We start from the raw sequence: 20336 nt of genomic DNA, 5'->3' as shown, positions 1-20336 counted from the left end.
GCCATCCACAGTCCAGAATACTCTGTAGTCAGCCCCCTCGAATTCCAGGTTGAAGGCCCCTTCCACACACTCTCCCCGGGGCCAGGCGGACGAAAACCTGGTGCCGGAAGGAGTGCAAGTGGCGGAGGGCCGCGTCCTTGAGGCCGAGCAGGATCGGCTCAACCCCGGACCTGACCTCCCCCAGTTGATGGAGGTGGGGGAGGAGGAGCCCACTGGAGACAAAGGGCGGGACGTTGGAAATTATAAGTCTCTGAACGATGGCCTCAAGTGGGTCCACTGCCAGAAAGGTCCTGCCCACAGTGAGCCCCTTTTCTAGGGCCAGGTGCACCACCCACTCAGACCTCAAGAAAACGACGGCTTTACCGTGCATTTGAGGCGGCAACTATGTCTGAGGGGCCGACGACCCCAGCCATAGCCCTGACGCACGCCTCGATGGACATGTCGGGGTGAGCGTAGCTTTTTACCCCGAGTTGTTTTGTCAGCAGCCGGAAGGGTGAAGGGGCCGCAGGAGCTGAGGAGGACACTGCCCCTGCATAGGTGGCCTTGGAAGGCCCCACCACCGGTGACAAAGGTGCTGCCATGGGGCAGTTAGGCTACACACAACCCGAGAAAAGGTTTTGTCGAATGGCAAAGTTGGAGGAGATAAAGGGATGGAAAAAATCTCCCCCAAGCGCCCAAGAAAGAGAAAGAGAGGGGCAGAGAAAGAGGAGGGCACAGGAGGAAGTCAAAAAGGCAGAAGATGGAGGTGTGCCAGAAGTGGGGGTTTGCAGGGGCGGGGCTGTGGTTTGCGAGGGGTCAGGTCGTTCTTCCGATAGGGGAGGGCGACATCTTCACCAGGCAGCCGGGACTGCCTGGCAAACAGAAGCTGGAATAATTGCTCTTCACCAGGTAGCCCAGCGAGCCTGGGCTCCGACAAATGGGAAGAGGAGGGGTGGGGTGGACAGCGGATGATGAAGTCTAAAACACAGTCCAAATACACCCACACCCCTCAGTCGCTGTTCCTCCACTTCTCCCTCCTCTATCGGAATACAGTCCAATTCCAAACAAGAACCCCCCCTACTCAAGTCCAAAACACACACCTCCGGAAGATGGAAAGTTCTCCCTCCTGGTTTGCTCCTCTCTCTTCAGTGTAGGCCCAAAAGGCCTCAGGCCTCGAACTGCAGGCCTCGAACTGCAGGCCTCTCCTCTCGCAGGTGTCAAGCAGCAGCAGCAGCACCACAACAGGCAGCCCTAGTCTTGAATGGACCTCAGGCCTCAGTTACAGGCACACTCGAGCTTCTTGGGCAGCAGCAAAACTGAAGGTCACACTGGAAATGCAGCAAGAGCCAATGCAGGAACAACACACAGCAGCAGCCAACACCCAACTCTCCCTGCTCCCACATTGCAGCAGCAGCAGCAAACAAGCCACAGCTGTGAGCAATCTAGGAGAATTAACTCATTTTGGAGTAAACCAATTAAACTAAACTAACAAAATGAGGGATAAAATAAACGTAGCCCCTAAATTAGGGAAACTGAAAAAAACAAAGACAAAATTTAGAGGAATCTTACAAACATCAAATCAAAAATGTGATTAAGGGGGTCAATAAAGCACCCCAGACCCCACGGTGCCCACCGATCACGGAAGGCCTCGACGGTGCCGGCAGAAACCGTGTGCTCCCTCTCCAGGGACACCCAGCCGCAAACGGAGCCACGGAAGAGGGGCAGACAGTTGGGTTAGATGATCCCCTCGATCACCAGCTGCCTGGACCTGTAAATGGCCAACTTGGCCAGGCCCAGGAGCAGGTTCACGAGAAGGTCCTCCTCCCTCCCGGCCCTCCTCCGCACCGGGTGCCCGTAGATCAGGAGCGTGGGGCTGAAGTGCAAACAAAACATAAATAAAATGTTTTTTTAAATAACTGAAAAGGGGGTGCAGCCTACAACACTCTATGTATATGTGGTCCACGGACTCCACAAGGCCACAAAAGGGCAGGTATCTTGGGAGTCTGTGAACCAACACATCCTGCAGTTTAACGGGACTGTTGCATGCAACACCCTCCACCCCAGGCCCCCGAAGGAAAGCGGGAGGACACCTCCGTAGAGGGCCCCCCAGTGAGGACCTCCACCACTGGCCAGCAACAAGGCACACCAGGGCGTGTCTGGGCGGCGGGTGAGGGCAAGGAAGTGAAGGGCGTGCAGCAGCAGTCCGTACAGGAAACCCCTCCATGCTGTGCTAAAGGACATGGAGGGCATTTCCGCGAGGCAACTCAGGTTGCTGAGCACCGGCTCCCAAGGGAGTGTTTGGGGCTTGGGGCCAATGTGGAATTCTGTCTGAACAGGGGAACGCTCAGACGGAAGACCACCGCGCACCTGGGCCACCTTGAGGCCCAGTGTGACCTCGGGGCCGAGCACGACCGTCCTAAGGTCTTGAATGGCATTGGTTGGGAGCCGGACGGGCGATGCGCCAACTCCTGCGGAAGCATCCAGCCCATTCCTCTGCCAACCAGCACGTCCCTGATCCTGGTCACCCCGGCAGCCACAGCCCTCCTCTCAGCCAGCCACTGAAAAGGACGGAGGGGCGGATTCCTGAGCAGTGGCTCTCTGATGATAGCCGCTACTCCTGATGGGGGAGAGCTGCGTCGCGAGGCAACCATGTTCCAGACTTTGATCAGGTCCTGGTAAAAGATGGGCAATGCCTGCAAGGAGCCACAAAGGCCCCTCTGCTCTATAAACAGGAGCTGCACATCATAATTCAGGCCGTGCATCTGGCGGAAGAAATACTTCGCCAGGGCACACCGTTTCTAGATGGGTATTTTTTTTACAAAACAGTCAACAGTGGTTTCATGGTTGTCATTTGATTTTTACTGAATTCAATCCACCATCTGCTGTGGCAGGATTTGAACACAGGTCCCCAAGGCATTACCCTGGGTCTCTGGATTATTAATCCAGCAACAATACCAGTACACCATCACCTCCCCAGCCTGGGCATGGCTGTTGATCACTTGTATACACTGTTCACTATTGTCAATAAACTCCCAAGAATGTCTCCCTGCCGATGGCTCCTTGTTCTGATGAGCAGTGTTCTTGTCACTCAGATGTGAAACCTTTCTGCACAAGATAAAGGCAGGTGTCTCAGTCCAGGGCCTCTTCCCTGTGCTCTTTGCAGCCTTCAGACCACAGTGATGGTTCAGCCTCACACTCCCTGGAAACATTACTAATGCCTGCACCTCGGCAGTGCTGGTCATTGCTGCCAGAATGTAGTGGGCACGCACCGCAGAGTTCCATCATTCTCTCTGCACATTCTCAGCACCTTTAAGGTGGGGCTGGCCCCCATCACACCAACATCTGCGACCAGTGACGCTGTGCTCCTGAAGGGCTCAGGTGCTGAAGGCCGATAAATGATCAGGTGTTTTTAAAGTTTCATGGCTATGTCTCCATGATATGAAACTCGGTTTCTCTCTCCACAGATGCTGTCAGACCTGCTGAGTTTTTTCCCAGCGTTTTCTGTTTTAATTTCAGATTTCCAGCATCTGCAGTATTTTGCTTTTATCTCCATGATATGACTCTGACTGTGGAGCACAAGTGAGCTCCCCTCTGCCAGTCAGGAGTCAGACATTCTCAGAGGCGATGTGAAGATCTATGGAGTGTCCTCATTCCCTGTCGTCATCATCCTCCTGTGATCGAGGACTATTAGGACCTCCACTGCGTCTCCATGACAGAAGCATCCTCACAGAGGATGTTCGCGCTGCCATAAGCCAGACCGGAGTCAAATGTTTACAGATGCAATGTGAGGATCTTATGGTGTCTACTCACTGCATCATCCTCCACAAATCTAGCAGCTGTGAGGGCTTCCCAAGAGCAGCTGCCTCGTCTAGACAGTGCGAGGGCCTCATCCCCGTCATCGTCACCTTCGAGGACTTCCTCACCCTTATCACTGTCGACATCCTCTTCATCGGAGGAGACCTCCAGCATCTCCATCTCCTCCTCAGCCAGCTCCTCACCCCATTGCAGCGCCAGGTTATAAAGGGCATAGCTGGTGATGACGATGCGTGACACCCTCTGTGGACTGTATTGCAGGGCTCCACCAGACCAGTCCAGGCACCACCCAATGGTCTGCTCCACCAAGTTGTGAACTGCTGCATGAGCCTCATTATAGCGTCGCTCTGCTGCAGTCTGAGGCCGCTGCACGGGTGTCATCAGCCACGGCCTCCCTTGACCCCGAGGAGCCAACTCTGCAGCCTCTGTGGGCCCTGGAAGACGTCAGGGATCTATGACTGACTGAGAATGTAGAAGTCATGCACACGCCCTGGAAAGTGTGCGCAGACCTGCAGGATACAATTCTGGTGGTCGCACACCAGCTGCACATTCAGCGAATGGAATCCCTTGCGGTTGGTATAGTCGATCGCTTGTTGTGATAGAGATCTGAGCGCCAGGTGAGTGCAGTCGATGGCACCCTGCACCTGTGGGAAACCAGAGACCTGGGTGAATCCAACTGTTCTGGCATCCTGGCTCTCCTGGTCCCAGGTGAAATGCACAAAGTTGTGTGCCCTCGCGAAGATGGCGTCTGTGACCTCATGGATGCATTTGTGGATGGAGGCTTGTGATATCTCACAGAGGTCACCTTTGGAGCCCTGAAAGGAGCCACTGGTGTAAAGATTGAGTGCCGCTGTCACTTTCATGGCCACTGGCAGTGGATGCTCTCCAAATCCTGCAGCAGGTGGAAGATGTGACTGACCAACTCCCCAGATAAGTGCAGTCTTCGGTGACACTGGTTCTTGATCATCTGTAGGAATGAAAGGCAGTGTCTATAGACCCTGAGTGTCACTAGGCACCGACCAGTGACAGCCCACTGTGGCTCTTCGGTGGCGTGAGCAGGTGACACAGCCATCCATTCTTCCTGAGGGGGGTGCTCCTCCTTCTGCGCAGCCGGGCGCCTCCATTGCTCAGTTGTCTTCATCTTCACTCTCTGCACACCACGGGGCATACAGCTAGGTCACCAGGTTCCAAGCTCCTGATGTATTCCTCCTGCAGGATGAAAGAGAGAGATGAGTGGGTTAGCATGGGTGTACTAAGAACCTCTTTTGGTTAAGTCCGAAAGCCCCTTAACATATCCTGAAGAGTGCTGGCCAGCACTTGGATGGCCAGGGATTAGTGCGCTCCGTGGCTGCCCGAAACCCCACCCACCTCTGCCTCACTCCACCTGACCGATTGGTGGCAGCTTTGCCCATTGGACTGCAAGCTGTGCTCTCAGCTCAGGCACAGGCATTCTCCTAACCCACACTGCAAGGCTGCATTGTGTAATATTTTGTTCTTTGCCTCTGTTGCACAAACTTTGTTTCTAACATAGTAAAGCCAATTTGTATTTTTACAAAGGTATATGGTGCCTTGGAGTTTTGACCCTGAGCGGAGTATGAGCCTTTTTCACAAGCTGGGTATTTCTCAACCTGTGTCCTTGTGTTTCCAGCTGCCTATTGTTTATTCACAGAGACAAGATTCAATTTCCCTTCCCCCGACAATTGCTGTAACATTCAAAATCAAGGAAAAGGAGATGGGATAGATTTACAATTTACATCATCTTAAATCATTCTGACACTTGATTAGACCACACTTGGATGACTGTGCAAAGATCTGGTTTGCAATGTTATGACCAGGTTAGCAGGGGTGAACTGCTTCCTCTCCTTGTCCCACTCCTGAGTTGGTTATAACAGAGCTTGAATTTATAAGGGAGCTGATATTTCCAATTTAATATATGTCAAACTGTGTATAGCTCAGTGCAAGAGATAAACCAGCCTGGTTCCTTAGGTTAACAAGTAAAGAATTAGTTTTATTGCTAAAACTCACTCAGGGAAAGACGCAGAAATTATTAATAAAAGGTTAAAACATACAAAAATGTCCAACTACCCACTAATGTAAAAAATAACACACACACAATTCCCCCTACTCCAGCAAAAAAAAGGTAAGAAAGAAGTAAAGCTAGGCGGAGTATCAGATATTAAAAAATTGGCCAAGTAACAAGTAAAGTTAGAAAAAAAACCGATTGTCCAGAGGCTTGTTTACAGTGAAAGGGTCCCTTTCTACAGCAGCTGCTGGCTCTTGAGGTTTCTCACTGGAGACAGTGGTATTGATTTGGAATTTTCCTTTAAGGACCCTTGGCTTGCAGCAATGACATCTTCTGGTGGGTTTTCCAAATCACGAACAGCTCAGCTTTGATGAAAGAGGTTTCAGAAGAGAGAGAGATAGGGTAAGGCTATTTCCCCTGTGACAGTCTCTATCTTACTATTATAAATCCTGTATCTTTTTTACACTCAAGAGTTGGATCATGTGACCTCTCTCTGCGAGCCCCATAGACTCTGTGCCTCCATAAAACTGTTTATGTCCTTCACAAATACAACATGGTAGCTGCTGTAAGCCAGTGGCCTTTGCTTAGGAAAAGTGTTACTTTCAAAAAATGTTCAAAACACATCTATGTCCAGCTAATGACATTATAAATTAATATTTTATATAACACATCTTCATAACACCATTATTATAGAAAAGATAGAGGGGTCCTGGAGAAGATGTAGAAAAGATTTACATGGATGGCACCAGAACTGCCGGGTGAAAATCATCAGGAAAGATTGCACATAAAAGAGAAGGTTGAGGGGGAAACCTGATAGAGGCCTTTGAGATTATGGAAGACTTTGACAGGTCAGATGTTCTATTTGTGATGGACACTAAAACTAGTGGGCATAAATATAAGATAGTCACTTATAAATTCAATAAAGAATTCAGGCAAAACCTCTTTACCCAGAAAGAGATTAGACTGTTGAACTTGCTGCTACAGAGAGCAGCTGAGGTGAAAAAAAAACCCAGAAATACGTTTAAGGTGAAGTTAGATGAGAGCATTGGGGGAAACGAATAGAAGGTTATGCTGATAGAGTAGATGAAGAGCAATGAAAGTAGACTCATGTGAAGCTTAAACACCGTCTGTTGGGCCGAATGGTCTGTTTTTATGTCAGACATTCTATTTAATTGTAACCTTTTAATGATTGAAACAGAATATAATCAAATTGGAGATAATCGATTTCATTCTGTTTCTGATCTTGTTTTATACAATCATTTTAAACAGGCAATCTTGTTCTGGTCATTAGTGACTTTTGCTCCATCAACTTATGGATCTGTTGAGTATCCTGTCTGGGCAACTGCACTTGGCTGGTGTATGATAATCTTCTATACTATGTGGATCCCCATTGTTGCCATTGTGAGAGTTGTCCAAGATGAGGGCTCCACCTTGTGCCAGGTAAGGAAATCTGCAGAGATTAGGGAATAAAATTCCTGAGAGTCTCCCAATTTTCACCATACCTTCAGGTCATCAGAATATTGGAGAAGTGGTATAAACAACCATTTTAGATTTTATGTTGAGTATTCTAACAAACATTTAATACTGGTGTTAATTTATTCTGAATTGTTTAATGTCTTTATTGGAAAAATATCAATCAGAAGCACTCCATAATACCTCTGGTGCAGGCATTAAGGAAACCCCAAAGACCCAAAATGACGCCGGCATGTGTTGGTCACTTCCGGTGTGGCTGGATGGCACCCCACGCTGGGAAGGGTGTGCCATGTGCACCAGAGCATCAGAAGATTCCCTAACATGATGTCAAACAGTCACTCCTACAATGTGATTCTCATTTCACTAACTTGCTCTGCTCATGTGAACTCACTGAACGCCAGTGTTAATCACTCACCACTGAACAGACGTTCAACAACATGAGGCTCCCCCACTGGTGTTGTTTAAAGATCCAGATACCAACTTGCAGGTGAGGTGCTTTCGATTCATTTCTGTTCAGGCAAAGTTTGTAGAAGTTCTGTGGGTTCTTGTTGGGGGTGTCTTGGTGAGCTGCTGCATACATTCAGGGAGGCACCAGGATTTAGTGGCCCAGCTCTGCATCAGGCATGGGGCTGTGGTTTCTGTGTTTCTGGCTCAGCAACATGAACAGCAAATGGAGTGAAGATTACAGAGAGGGGAAGCTGTCTAAAGAGGGAGGAGGGGGCTCTGTACAGAAGGCACTGCAGACCACAGGTTTTTCAAGAGCACTTGATCCAGCAGCAATGTTTGAGATAATTCAGGTTCAATAAGGAGGTGACGGCAGAACTGTGCCACCTCCTGCAACCTGACTCGGAGCCTCACACCAGGGTGAGGATGGCCACTGTCAGTGGCCTCTAATAGGTATCACAACTTGGATGTTGTTCCACTAAATGTGATACACCTTAATTAATACCACTAAAAAATAGCACATAGTCGCAATTCAGCAACTGAACAAAATCACTCTAACCCACTGTTTTTGGCTCTGGCCTTGTGCTATGTAAGACAATACTTGGTTTTAACCCATTTAATTGGTTTTCAATTCCATCAGTGTCTTTTCCCTAATCTTCACATCCTGGGCCTCTCACAAAGCCATGCTTGAAGGAATAGAGCCAGCCTGACTCTGTTTTGTTATCTCTTACACTGTTACCAATCCCCAGGATGGTACAAACAGACACCTTTATTACATCTAACAAGCACAAAAGGGAGTTTATGGGCAGAATTTTATGACAGCAGGAATTTACTTTCCCACTGTCGTCAATGGGGTTTAGAATGTCTCGCCGCATTTTATGGCCCTGTCCCTGCTGAAACGGACCCGTAAAGTTCTGCCCTATCTTTCTCCCAGTTCAATGCCAGTTCTCCTGCACAGTTTAATTCATTTTGCAGACATTGCTAATTCTGACAAGGCTGTGTCTTGGCTAAATTGACCATCCTGCCTTGTGTCCACAGGCCCACAATGCAGTTCTTCATGTGTCTTTAGTCAGGGTGCTGCTTCTCTTCAATGTTCCATATTAGCACCATGAGAAAAACTCTGCACACAGAGCCGTCAAGCAACCTGCCTACATTCATTAACATAAAAGGAATAAAGAATCAGTTACATGGTTAAAAAGTCATTAATTCATTAAAAGAAAGTAAATATTACATTGGCTTTCACATCCATGTCCATCTCTGGTCAGTGATGGAGACCAATCCATGCCAAGGGAGATAAATAGATTGTTTCCTCCCTCAGCAAACAGAAGAAGGAATAGAGCACCTGTGGCTTTGCCAGGACACCAGGACTTGAGATGGTGCAGAGTGTCATCAGATGCAAGCACCACCGCTCCCCCACATATCAATGAGAAGAAGCAGAGCAACAAAAAGGGCTATCACAATGCAGATAGTGTGCTAACATGCACAGACAATCATATTGGTGAATTCCCCCTATCCTGGCAGCGGTCATGATGCCTTCATTCTGAGGCAGAACCAGTGGGTGGATTCTCAGGGATAAAAGCTAACCCCTGGCCAAATGCCTCATGGCCCCCAGCCAGTGGCATGAGGACAGTGTGCTTATAATGAGAGCCATGGTGCCACCAGAAACACCACGGAGCTGACCGTCGGCGTGCTGAAGCATCACGGGGCTGAACACTTCCTGCACCTAGACCACACTTGGGGAAGCCTGGAGCAGTTTTCTGAGCTCATGCTGGTCTGCTGCACTTAACATGGCATCATCATCATGAGGGCACAGTCATTACCACCAGAAATCCAGAGGCTACCACAGGAGGAATTAGGAGATGGAAGAGCAGGAGACAGAGATGCTGCATCCTGTTCCCCTTCACTCCAATCGGGCAGCCCAAGAGAACCCGCTTAGACTCTAATTTCCATAAAATGGCTTCTCTTTACCACCATGGGTCAACCATTCTCATTGTTACTGAGGCCACTTCCCTCCCCCCTCCCCGTATCCCTTGGTTACCATCTGACAATAAAAACCATCCAATATTGACATTTCATTGATACCTTTAACCAAAAACAAGCCCAATTATATAAGCAGAAATGAACTAATCACCTTTGTGCATTCCCTTAGTGTGTGTCTTGTGGGTGTCTTTGCCTGGCCTAGTGCTCCTACCCAGTGTTACCTGAGTGGCTGCAGTCTGGCTGGTGGGGGGGCTGCTGACTTTCTGTAGGGAGACTGCAGATGGTCTTGGATGGTGACTAGCAGCTCTCGGCCTTGAGGGCCCAGCTTTGGACAGTGCCACATTGGCATGGGTGGCAGCAGCCTGAGCTGCCTGAGTATTGTGCAATATATTTGGATGATGTGGCTGTCATGGTTGTGCACACAAGCTGTGAGGTGTGGGTGTGAGGCTCGTAGTGCTGCGAAGTGTGTGAGGGAGAGGTGATTACTGTGAGGCATGAGTTCTGATTGATAGAGATTGTTGTTGGTGGGTGAGTGATGGGGGTGTGGTACACTGAGCAGTGGCTGAGGCTGCCGATGTAATTGGCCGCTATTTGAAGATACGTTCACTGACCTTGACCATTCATGTGAGGTCATTCAAATTCTTACAGCACCACATCCAGAGCCTTGTTGGATCAAACTTCAGGATAATCTGATTAATGTCAGGGTTATTTTATTAGTTGAATGTTAATGGCTGGTTAAAATCCAGCAGAAATGATTAAACATTTCACTTTTTCTTTCACAGAAAATTTCTGCCGCTTGCACATCAGCTCCTGATTGGAACAACACAAAGGGGCAAGATACAGAAACAGGCCTGGTTCTACACAAGCTCCTAACCATATGCAACTTCTTACTATCCCTGAGATGTAAAAATTTAAAGGAAAATTTGTTGTTCTCTTTATAACGATGATCCACCACTGCTCTGGTATATTCACGCTGTAATTTCAGTGGGAGTTCTCTGGAACAGTCAGCAATTCGGTTAGGATGCAAATATGCTGGCTCACAGTTTCTCCCTCTTAAACTCTTTGATCTAATTCTTGGCATTTTCAATTTAAATCAGTTTAGGTTCTATCCAGTGTCTGTGTTTAAATTCTTAGTTCCTCACTGTTGCACTGTTCACTCATTAAGTTCAGCCCGAGTTCCTCACTGTCATTCTTGGTTTAGAGAAGTTCCTACATGTTAAACTTCCACATTTGTTTCTGTTCACTGTGATTGAAGCTCCTGCAGAGATTAACTGTTCAGGCTCAACTGCTGTGTGGACTCCAATCCTTTCCAAGTTCACTGTTTCTAGCTCTCTCTGTACTGGTTATTGTTTGAAGTCTTCTTAATGAAGGCTTTACTTGTGTGCAAGGAAAAACATTAACGCAACAAGAGACAATCTTTGGTTATTTTTGATTGTTCTGTCTGTCCACTTTCTGACTTCTTGCACTATCATTTTTAACAACAGCCTGTGTTGTATGTTGGTTGTGACTGGCTAAGGAATGGGTGTGGAGGCATAAATATATCAGGACAATAACTGTTTATTGTAAGAACTATTTAGCTGCACACGACTACAGGTATTACATAGTCTAAGTTATGAGCTTTCTCCTGCAAGACTCCTGGTCATGTGACTGTCTCTTACATCATCATGTGGGAGGCATTGTTTCTCCAGTCCCATGCATTAACCCTTTCAGCCCTGAACACCCTAGTGCAACAGCATGTAACCACAAACATGTCAGGGGACAATCGGTGGGATCTCCTGGTCACACCCACCAGTAGAATTTACCAGTGCCGCTGAAGTCAATGGACTTTTGGCTGGCTTGCCCCATCCATCACAGTGGAGCCGGAAAGTCCCGACTAACATCTCCCCCGCAGCATGAATAATGGTTTAAAACTGACTGAGCCAGGACAGCCACTTGGAACAGGATAGATATAGAGATGTCATCACAGTATAGATTAGTTATGGTTAAGGATAAGGATTAATCTAGAACGAAAATACTTAACTGGAGGAGGATTAATTTCAGCACGTTGAGGAGAGATCAGGTAAATTAGAGTTAAAGACTGGCAAGCAGAAATATAATGGAGTAGTGGGCAGCCTTTAAAATGATGGTTCAGGTAAGTTTAGGTACTTACTACACAGGGGAAAGGCAGGACAAGTCAGAGCTCCCTGGCTGATGAAGGAGTTAGAGAGTAGGAAGCAGCATGAAAAGGGGATGTATTTTCTAATGTCAACTTGATTATATTAGGGAAAAGTGGAATGGATATAAAAAATTCAAAGGATAAATCAAAAAGGAAATAAGGGGGATAATAAGACTTGGCAAGAAAAGATTTCTAAGCTAACATAAAAGGGAATCTAAAGGCTTTTTATCGGCCTATCAAGAGTAAAAGGTTTGTGAGAGGAGTGGTAGGGCCAATTAGAGACCAAAATGAAGATCTATTAGTGGAGATAGAAGGCATGGCTGAGGTGTTAAAATATTACTTTGTTATTTTGGTACGGACCAAGAAAAAAGACTTTGCCAAAGCAATGGTAAATCAGGGCGTTTCTGCCCTTCTGGATGTGATAAAAAGAGACAAAGTGGAGGTGCCAAAAAACTGGCAGTACTTAAAGTAGGTAAGTCACTCGGTCCAGATGAGATGCATCCCAGGTCACTGAGCTAAGTAAGGATAGAATTTCAGGAGGTGCCAACCACAATCTTCCATTGCTCCTTAAGTACAGAGGTGGTGCTCGAGGGCTGAAGGATCTCAAATATTGTTCAAAAAATGGGAGAATAAATCTGGAAAGTACAGGTCAGTCAGTTTAGTGTCTGCAGCGGAGATGCTTTTAAAAGTAACAATCTAGTAGAAAATTAACTGCCAATTGAACAAATGCAGACCAAGAAAGGAGAGACAGCACAGATTTGTTTAGGGTAAGTTGTGTTTCACTAGCGTGATTGGATTTTTTGATGAGGTAACATAGAGTGTGGATGAGGGCAGTGCAGTTGATGATATATAGATGGACATACAGAAGATCTCTGATGAAGTACCATATATTAGGCTCGTTAACTAAATTAAAGCCTGTGCGATAAAAGGAGCAGTAGCAACATTGATTCAAATTTGGCTAGAAGATAGAAAACAGTGAGTACAGTAGTGGAGGAATAACACCTCATCTTCCTGTGAGGCACTTGATAGCCTCTGGACTTAACATTGAGTTCAACAACTTCAGACCATGAACTCTGTCCTCCATCTTGATTTTTTTCCACCCCACCCCCACTCCCCAAGTTCCAGTCTGTTTCTTGCCCAATATTTTACTTTGAGAAAGCACTGACCCTTGTTCTGCTATTAACACATTCTGCTATCTTGCTTTCAGACAGCATTTACCTTTATGCTGGCATTAAAACCTACTTTAGTCTTTAATGCTATCATTACCACTTCCTTTGTCTTGTGTCCATGACAGCTTTGTTGCTTAATCTCGCCTGACCTCCAATCTATCCCTCACCCTCTATTTTGCTCCACCCCACCCCACCCCCTACCTTTTGAACAGCATGAAACCCATCACATTTCTACCTCTTCAGAGCTCTGAAGAAGAGTCATACATTCTTTCTCCACAGATGCTGCCAGACCTGTTGAATTTTTCCAGCATTTTTTGTTTTATTTCAGATTTCCAGCATCTGCAGTATTTGCTCTCATTTTCGTACTGTAGTGGTTAATGGTTATTTTTCAGGCTGAAGGAAGCTACACACTGGATCTTCCCAGGGATCAGTACTGGGACCACTGCTTTTCTTGACATATATGAATCATTTGGAATTGGGCGGACAGGGCACAGTTTTGAAATTTGGAGATTATACGAAACTTGGAGGGATGACGAACTGTGAGGATCGACATCAAGAGGACACAGAAAGGCTGGTGGAATGGAAGGACGCATACCAGATGAAATATACAGATATGTGACATCTTTATGACCTCTAAGTGCTCTTTATTGAATTTGTATCTCGTCTAAATCAGTTTCTAACACATGTCTGGTTTGTCCAACAAGCCAAAATTGCTGAGAAACCTTTCTGGTTTAATTAGGTGTGAGCATTGTGTGAGTGAACAGTCTCAGCAACATGGTAACAGGGGGTGGATATGGGTTGTTGCTGTAATATCTGTGGCCCAGAAACATTAAACACAACCTATCTGAGCAGCTCAGGGTACTTGTGACAGGGAATTAACACAGCTTGCACATCAGTATCAGACTGGGTCAAACCTAATCCTGCACAGAGGGAAAAGATGCAAACATCAGCAGCACATTGAACAGAGATTTAACAATGTGCAACTTCCTGTTCAGAACATAGCAACAGGAGTAGGCCATTCAGCTGCTCATTGTCTGTCCTGTCATTCCATAAGATTGTGGCTGTTCTTAACTCCATCCACCTGCCTTGGCTCAATATCCATTTATATTTCCTTGTCATGGAATCATAAAGTTATTTATGGGACATAAAGATGCCATTTGGCTCATCAAATCCATGCCAGCTCTCTGTGGAGCAATGCAATTAGCCCCACATCCCTGCTCAAACCCCAGAGCCCTGCATATTTATTTCCTTCAACTGCCCATCCAATTTTCTTTTGAACTCATTGATTGTTTCTGCTTCCTCCGCCCTCGTGGGTAGCGAGTTCCAGGTCATTCCCCCTCACTTTGTAAGAATGTTCTTCCTCAGTGCTGCACTCTCTCAATCCTATATTGAGGTGTCAGACTGGATCATGCCTTCAAGTTCTGGAAAGGGCCTTGAAGCTATTGGTGTGAATATTCCAGTCAGTGGCAAAGTGGAGGTGTACGCTGATGAGCATGTTTAGAAGTGCGCTGCTACCTTTTTACATTGGAGCGGCCAGGCCTTTCTCTCCAGGCTGCAGCTCAGAGCAATGGTCGAAGGAAATCAGGAGGGCCAGTGGTGAGGCACAGATACGGAGAAGGCATGCCCCATTTGAGGTCATTGGAGGAAGGCATACCCCTTGTGGTCCAGCAGTGTAATAGTGTTCTGGTGGTTGCTGTATTTAAGTGCTTACAGGTATTTTGATTGTTTTAAGTGTTTACAAACATTTACAAGGGTTCTTGAATTCAAATTTTAATTCTAGCCCCCTCCCACTACCAGCACTGCTGACGCCACCATCCCTGAAACTCCTTCCTCCAAGCCCTGTTCCTCCCCCTCACATCTTCTCTGCTCACACCCCTTCTCATACCTTCTCCCCTACTCCCTACTCTGCTCAACCACCCCTCTCCCCCAAACCCCCGCTCTGCTAACCCCTTCCCCAACCACCCCTGCTCACATCACTTCTTCACTCACACTTCCTCCCCTGGTGGCCGTACGAACACCTCCCCACTTCCCCCCACCAGCTCTGTTCACCCTGCCCCCTTCCCGCACCAGCTCTATCCTCTAAAGGATCTCAATGGATCTCGTGGGAACACTGGAGGGATCAACATGACCACCCCTGTTTATTTTGTAGGTGTTGAAATGCAATCTCCTGAGGCGATTCACTAAGGAGCAGAAGGTGAAGCAGTGAAGCTCTTCACCGGTGTGAGGATCCCAAAGGAGATCTGAACAGACCAGGGAACTCCCTTTGTTTCCAAACTAATGAAAAATCTTTGTATCCTGCACATTTAGAATGTAAGAACCTCCATGTATCATCCTAAATCTGATAGCCTTGCAGGGAGATTTAACAGAAACCTCAAGTGCTCGGAACAAAGAGTGTTGGTGCCTTTATATCATTATAAAAACACAACAGCGGGTTGTGCATAAGGATGGAAAAACAGGGATTCTCCTGCCAAATCTAATTTTTTATTCACTATTTGAGCTGCTGGATGGGTGGCTGCCACAGGGACTCCTTGACATCGCAAATAAGTATTGGGGAAAATGGAGTGAAGATGGGGAAGTTGGTTGGGATGGTTATGCCGTTAAAGGCTCTCAGAGAAATCACTGGAAAACCTGACAGTCCAGCATAATAGAGCCTGTGAGGTTTGACTGGGAGACCGTATTACGGTCTCTGTCTCCACACCTAAAAGCAGGCCCTTTGCATTGCACCATTGACGGCTGTGGTCATGGTGAACAATAAGATCAGGCTCATTCAGGGAAAGGGCCCTGTGGATAATACTAGAAAAACCTGCTGAAGCCAGGGAGGGGGAGAGAGAGAGAGAAAGAGAGAGAGAGGGAATGGCGGGGTGGCGGTGAGTGGGGAGGGAGAGAGAGAGAGAGAGAGACCCTTGCAGTGATGGAGGAAACCTGACACCTAGGTACAGAGGATAGCTCACCTCTAGTGAGCTGACTGGTGATCATTATAGGTGGCTCAAGACCTGGTAAACCAGAACCACAGTGCATTCACATCTCAACCCGGGAGGGTTAGAATAATTTGGCATGGCCTGGAGGTGACATTAAAGGAGGTGAATCAACTTCTTGAACTGCTGCAGTCCATGTGGTATAGGTACACCGACAGCGCTGTTTGGGAGAGAGTTCCAGGGTTTTTTCCCAGTGACAGTGAAGGAACGGCGATATAGTTTCAAGTCAGGATGGTGTGTTACTTGGAAGGCAGCTTGTAGGTGAAAATGCCCCAACACATGGAATCACACATACATCTGCTGCCCTTGTTCTAGGTAGTAGAAGTCATGGTTTAGAAGGTGCTGCCAAAGAGTGTTTGGTGTGCTCCTGCAGTGTAGCGTGTAGGTGGTACACGCTGTTGCCATTGTACACTGGTAGTGGAGGGAGTGAATGTATAAGGTGATGGCAATCAAGCAGGATGGTTTGCCTTGGATGGTGTCAAACTGCTTGAGTGTTCTTGGAGTTTCACTCTTCTAGGCAAGTGGAGAGTATTCCATCACTCTTGTAGATGATGAACAGGCTTTGGGGGGTCAGGAGGTGAGTTACTCACTGCAGAATCCTCTGCCTCTGACCTTTTCATGCAGGCACAGAATTTATATGACTGGTCCAGTTATATTTTTGGTCAATAGTGACCCGTTGATAGTGCGGGGTGGGGTGGGGGCTGGGTTGTGCGGTTCAATGATGGTAATGCCATTGAATGTCAGGGGAGACAGTTAGATTCTCTCTTGTTGGGGATGGTCAGTGCCTGGCACTTGTGTGGTGTGAATGTTACTTGCAACTTATCAGCCCAAGCCTGAATGTTGTCCAGGTCTTGCTGCATGAGGCATGGACTGCTTCAGTATCTGAGGAGTTGTTAATGGTATTGATCATTGTGCAAACATCAATGAATGTCCCCGCTTCTAACCTTATAAACTACCCTGAGGAGCTTCTGCAATAATGTCCTGGAGCTGAGATGATTGGCCTTCAACAATCACCATCCTTCATGACTGGATGTGGCAGGATTGCAAAGCTTTGATTCAATCCATTAGACCACTTGGCTCCATATATAGCATGCTTCTTCCACTGCTTAGCATGCATGGAGTGCTGTGTTATAACTTCACCAGGTTTGCATCTGTAGGTTTTTATGACAATGTGGTTGTTTCATGCTCATCAATACCATGACTAGATTTTTATTCCGGATTTATTTAATTGAATTTAACTTCAATGGGTTTTGAACTCATGTTTTTGGAGTAATGGTCCAGGTCTCTACATTACTCATCCAGTACTCTAATCACCTGTGCTATAGGTCTCAATAACTAAATCAGTTATAATGTGTGAATGTATAATTAATTAAGTAATACATAATTAATTAAGTAATTAATATTAGTGAAGAAAACCTGTGACTAATGTTGGTAAAGAAAAGGTACTGGAGAAATTAATGGGACTGAAAGCCAACAAAACCCCTGAATCTAATGTCTTCCATACTTCGCTTCCAACAAAGGTGGCTGCAGAGATAGTTAATGCTTTGGTTGTGATCTTCCAAAACTCACTAGAATCTGAAATGGTCCTAGTGGGTTGAGAAACCACAAAATAAATGCCCCTATTCAAGAAAGGAGGGAGTCAGAAAATAGGCTGGTTAACCTGACCTCAATCATTGAGAAAATGCTGGAATCTATTATTAATGAGAATGGTAGCAGGGCATTGAGAAAATCATAATATGATTAGTATTGCTGGACAATTTGCAAGAATACCAAATGTAAAGGGAACAACAATTTATACTGCATGAGAAGAGAGTGCTGATTGGTTGGCAAGTGGACTCAGGTTGGTAGAGGCGTTGCCATGGAGAACTCATTACATTTGGTATTCTTACAAATTGTTCTGATGGGTGCAAGACAAAAAACTTCAACATGTCTCTTTTTTCAGCAATACTCAAGTTCTGTACTATCAAAGGGCTATTAATACGATTAGTGTAAGATTTCGGTCCATGAGTCACAGGTTACCCAGAAAGGGGATCAAACACTTTAGTGATTTTAAAGCAGTTTATTAAAATTAAAAGTTTATTCAGATATGATACATGAGTTAAATAGACATAAAAACATATAGTTCATTGTTCCTGGATCGGATGAACTGAGGGGGAAAGCAGGGGAATGCTGGTCGGAGTGACTGACAACGGCAGCCTCAGAATGGTTTACTTGTCCTGGATTGGATGAACAGATGGACCAAGCTGATCTCTGTAGCTGGAGGTGGTAGTCGTTTCTGTCCTCAGTCTTCTTGAGCTAGCCAAAATCTTAGGCTGAAGCCAGCATGGATCACTACATCTGTCCGATGTCTTCTTAAGCTAACCGAAGCATTAGTCCAGAGCCAACATTGGTCCATCTTGAGCAGGTCTTTCCTGTCCAAAGTGATTTTTCCCTCTCGAAAGTCCATTTATATATGTTATTTCTGGGACTCTTATGTCAATCACTTATTCCATTGTCCATTAGCAAGGGACAGATATTCAAGGTAATCAGTTGTACGAACGTAGGAATTAGGAGGAGTAGGCCACTCGACCCCTTGAGCCTGCTCCGCCATTCAATAAGATCATGGCTGATCTGAAAGAAAACTCAATCCCACATTCCTGCCTACTCCCGATAATCTTTCACCCCCTTGTTAATCAAGAATCCATGTAGCTCTGCCATAAAAATGTTCAAAGACTGAGTCCACTGCCTTTTGAGGAAGAGAGTTCCAAAGACTGACAACCCTCTTGAGCGAATAAATTTCTCCTCAACTCTGTCTTAAATGAGTGACCCCTTACTTTTAAACAGTGCCCCCTAGTTCTAAATTCTCCCACAAGAGGAAACATCCTTTCCACATCCACCCTGTCAAGGGCCCTCAGGATCTTAAAGGTTTCAATTAAGTCACCTCTTAATCGTCCAAATTCCAGTGGATACAAGCCTAACCTGTCCAGTCCTTTCCCATATGACAACCCTCCCATTTTTGGTATCAGTTTGGTAAACCTTCTCTGAACCTGTTTCTAACGCATTTACGTCTTTCTTTAAATAAGAAGACAAGTGCTGTTCACAATACTCCAGGTGTGGTCTCACCAATGTCCTGCACAATTGAAGCATAATCTCCCTACTTTTTTAATCAATTTCCCTCACAATAAATGATAACATTCTATTAGCTTTCTTAATTACCTGCTGTACATGTATACTAACCTTTTGTGATTCATGCACTAGGACACCCAGATCTCTTTGAACCTCAGAGCTCCTCAATCTCTCACCACTTATATAATAAGCTTATTTGCTATTCTTCCTGCCAAAATGAACAATTTCACATTTGCCCACATTGTACTCCATTTGCCAGAACTTTGCCCACTCATTTAACCCGTCTATGGGCAGAATTTTCAGCTTGATGAGTGAGGGCGGGGCCCCCGGCTGAGGCAAACCGCCCCCCCCCCCCACCGCCCCCCGAGTGCTCAGGGAGCGCACAGCGCTTCCGAGTGTGCATCAAGCTGGGTGGGACCTAACTGGTCCGTCCATGTAAAATGGCAGTGTGCACCCAATTGTGGGGCGCCTATCGGGTCTGCACCCACCCCCACACAACCCCCCCAAAGGGGGGAAAATTTTGCCCTATGTTACTTTGTAGCCTTCTTACGTCCTCATCATTATTTACTTTTCTACCTGTCTTTGTGTTGTCAGCAAATTTAGCCACCATTCCTTCGGTCCTTTCATCCAAGTCATTTATATAAATAGTAAAAAGTTGAGGCCCCAGCACTGATCCCTGTGGCACACCACTCGTCACATCCTGCCAACCAGGAAAAGACCCATTTATGTCAACTCTCAGCCTCCTGTTAGCTAGCTAATCTTCTATCCGTGTCAATATGTTACCCCCTACACCATGAGCTTTTATTTTCTGCAATAACCTTTGATGTGGGACTTGATCAAATGCCTTCTGTAAATCTAAGTACAGTACATTCACCGGTTCCCCTTTATGCACTGCACATGTGATTCCTTCAAAGAACTCCAATACATTGGTTAAACATGATTTCCCATTTACAAAACCATGTTGATTCTGCCTGATTGTTTGAATTTTTCTAGATACTCTGCTATAACATCTTTAATAAAATCTTCTAACATTCTCCCTATGACAGATGTTCGGCAAAGTGGCCTATAGCTTCCTGCTTTCTCTTTCCCTCCCTTTTTGAATAAAGGAGTTGTATATGCTATTTTCCAATCTAATGGAACCTTACCCGAATCTAGGGAATTTTGAAAAATTGGAACCAGTGCATCAACTATCTCACTAGCCATTTCTTTCAAGACCTTAG

At 46.2% G+C, this 20336-nt stretch overlaps 1 pseudogene; it reads right to left on the bottom strand.

Moving 5' to 3' along the window:
• Positions 1 to 359: 359 nt before the first annotated feature.
• LOC144683197 (sodium- and chloride-dependent neutral and basic amino acid transporter B(0+)-like) overlaps positions 360 to 20336 on the bottom strand; it is a 76357-nt pseudogene continuing 56380 nt past the window's right edge.

The sequence above is a fragment of the Cetorhinus maximus genome, chromosome 8 (genome assembly GCF_964194155.1).
Source record: "Cetorhinus maximus chromosome 8, sCetMax3.hap1.1, whole genome shotgun sequence".
NCBI lineage: Eukaryota > Metazoa > Chordata > Chondrichthyes > Lamniformes > Cetorhinidae > Cetorhinus > Cetorhinus maximus.
The sequence above is the reverse complement of the archived record's forward strand: the minus strand, read 5'-3'. Positions and strand labels throughout refer to the sequence as shown.